We start from the raw sequence: 3,645 nt of genomic DNA, 5'->3' as shown, positions 1-3,645 counted from the left end.
TTAAATTCTCATATGACAAGGAAGCTAAGCTAAGGACATTGGAGTTTGGAGTTGCCATCATCATTGTGTTTTTTTACGGAAAACATGTAACAAAAAAAAAAGAAAAGGGGTTTAAAAAAGGAAAGTGAACAGTACTGTAGTGTGTGCTTTGTTCCCTAACAATCCTAGAATAATCTAATCTGCATCACTGCATGATCGTTGGTACTAAGTTTCCGCAAAATTAAGCAGATTTTCACACACAAAAAAAAACTGTTTGATTGCACTTTTTGTGTACTATTTGCAGGAAAAAGAAACTCCGACTTTTTTTTTTCCACAAATGAATAATTTCACAAAATTATTTATCTGTAGAATGTTTTAGAAAATTATTTTTGTCAATTAAGATTTAAGAAGTATAACTTTGAGTGACATATTGTGTTTGACAAAAGACACCACTTTGATTGACTCTTTTTTCTGGTATTTTATTATTCTAGAAGACATTATCCTGATACACATTATTTTCATATGTAAAATGGGTCTTTATTGTATAACAAGTCAATTTTAAAAAAGAAAAGACAATGTTAAATACATATTTAATGACTAGATCTCTAGTTACCATTTTTACTTAATTTAACATGTATCAATCTAACACAATAAATGTTTCCATATCACCATTTTCACTTAATTTAGTGTTGGCCAAAATACTTGTTTAATGACTAGATCTTACCATTTTCACTCAAAACACCAGTATTTGATTTTATTGTTCTTACTTTTTTCCGTTGGTTTCACTATTTTTTTATATTTTTTATAGTAAATTTTTAAATAAAAATAGTGATATTTTTTATATTTTTTAGAGAAAGCAAAAAAACATTTTCTTAAATGAAACAAGTTCTAAGTAGTTTTTGGTTTATTTGTTTCATTTTTCAGTTTTTGTGTAAAAAAATGTCACATTATTGTCTAAGGATTTAAATGTTGTATCTCATAAAACAAGTTTAGCGTTGACTTTTCTTTTTTAGAGTCAACTTTGCAAATGCTAAGTACCTGACAGGGATGAGGTGTATTAGGGTGGCGCCTCCTATTGGCTACACACAAGGTAATGCTTCTTGTACTAAGAAAACACCTGAAAAGAAGGTGTCAATCAAAGTGACATCTCTTGCTACAGGGCACTCAAGGCGGCGCCTCCTGCATCCTACATGGCAAAAATAACCCATGATAAGTTAATAGTTTCAAAAACATCCACTTTTGGTAATTAGTTTTGTAAAATAACACATTTTGAGAAAAAATAAATAAAAAAAACTACTTCTGTATACTGGAATTTTCCAATAGAAGAGATATTGATACAATGGTCTTATGGCTCCACAAGGCTATTTTTTTATATACTTCCTATTGGAAAATTCCAATAACGAGATAGAATTCCAACCCCTATTATAAGGCTAAAATATCACTCTAGTTTTTTAGGTTTTGTATTTTTTAGGCAAATATTATATTTATTCCAGTTTTTTCCAACTACACTTCCCTTTTCCTATTTAATTTGGTTATGACTTAAATGACTTTTTTTTTAAACCTTATTATTTCCCACACAATGTCGTACACTCCCTTCCTCACGATAATACGCTCCTTTCAAAGCAACACACACATACACACACACACACACACACTCTCTCTCTCTATCTCTCTCTCATTAAAATCGTTCCTCTTTTTCACTCCTTTTATGACCTACAATTCACTATATATCTCGCTCTAGTCTTCTGTGTTCGCTTGGTTTCTCTATCTAACATCAATATCTTTTCATTAATCATGTGTTCAGAACAACATATCTCAAGTACAACACAACATCTCATACTCACACAATTCATTACCCATCATCATGTAGCAAGTCAAAATGATCATTACACAGACGTTACGCAACAAATAGACTAAGACTCAATCCTATATGCAATGTAGTATCATGTCAATGAAAAACCTCGTCGAACGCTTTGGAGTACATGACAAGACAGACCATAGACTAGTAAGTCAGGTCACTCTCACTAGGTAAAATCATAAGGAGACCAATCAGGGCCATGCTATTTTGCAACAATGCTCCAACCATGTGGGATCGACACAGGCTTAAAGAAGCACTCAAACCGAGTGTATTTACCCCCAAGGCCTAGACCCCGAAGAGTTCGTCAAGGCCTCTCTCTCCTGATTCAGGTCCAACCCAAAAAATATTTTAACACACAGACTCTATATATGAACTATACAAAACACACGACTCCTCAATTATTCTCAAAATACTTTTAACTCGTCGTGCCTCAAAGTGATTAAACTCGCCGGGTTTCCACAGTGGATCCCATCATGATGCTTGTCACGTATTAACTCATCGCCCTTAAAGGGTCTTATAGTCATGTGATTGTACTGTTCATAACTCACAACTCAATGCACACAATATCTCAATCTCAAGGTATTGTTACAACTCCACCCCATTTAAAGTAATTTTTGTCCTTGAAAATTCGCCAAAAGAACAAGAAAAAATAGATTACACCTCTGGTTCCCGATACCAAGTTGTGTACTCACCTGAAGCATTCTTCGATCACCCGACTCCTTTGCACTTAGTGACTAAGCCCGACGATTCTCGCTTCCTCAAAGATAGTATGTCGTAAGTCAGGTTATGTCACAAGAGTTTCATTTCAACAATAATAGAATATGAATGACATACTATTTGGAGTTAAGTAATATCATAGAAGACACTAATGAGAATCCGAAATGAACAAACAGACACTATTGGTAACATGACTAACTCTTTTTTGAACATAGGACGATTCAAGAAAAGAGGTATAAGTTTTAAGACTTCAATGTTCTACCAATCTTAGTCCACACATGACTCTCAAGAATACATGATTTACCTATCTTCGGATCTAGGTCTCTTCCCTCAACACGATCTTTCTCACTTCGGTATACTTGACTCATAACTCTTACTTAGGTTCAAGGGATTCCTACTTGATACTAACTGGGTGCTAACTAGATAAACAAAGCAAACAACTTCTTACTTCCTTAAACTCACGCCACTATATAACTTCGCACTTAAGGTTGAGGGTTCGATTGTTGTTTACAATGTCTAACTCTCTAACTAGGACACTGGTCATATCAAAGGTTTCCTACTCAAGCTCCAACTACTAAGCAAGCTCTAACGGTTGAAACTAAATTCACAATAGGATTCTTAAGAATTCTACCCATCTTTTCTACCTCAGATTTAACTCCTAAGGTTCTCACAACATATCAGACTAACGGTAGTGCCTCCAAAACGTGAAGGCGAACACCATGGCTACCAACTCTATATCATGCGTAGGATAAATTCTTTCATGAGTCTTGAGCTGTCGAGAAAACATAGGCCGCTTCTTGGCCTCCTACAAGCACTCCTCTAAACTTAAAACTTGCTTCAGATATTTTACTACTCCAACAAGGACCTACTTGACTAAGGATGCATTCAATAGGTTACAATGATTGACTTCTCTATGAAACTCAAAGTTTACTCCCTGCAAGGATCTCACCAAAGCTTCAACTCACTCAAGTCATCTCTAACAAGGGTTAAGGTTAACTCAAGGAATCCTAGAACAACTTCCTGGTTTGGCTACTACTTACGGGCGTCTAATCTTAATCTTAGGTTTCCTCTCATCCCAAAGCAACTTCTAC

Source organism: Glycine max, chromosome 18, assembly GCF_000004515.6.
Source record: "Glycine max cultivar Williams 82 chromosome 18, Glycine_max_v4.0, whole genome shotgun sequence".
NCBI classification, from domain to species: domain Eukaryota; kingdom Viridiplantae; phylum Streptophyta; class Magnoliopsida; order Fabales; family Fabaceae; genus Glycine; species Glycine max.
Note: the sequence above shows the minus strand (reverse complement) of the source record.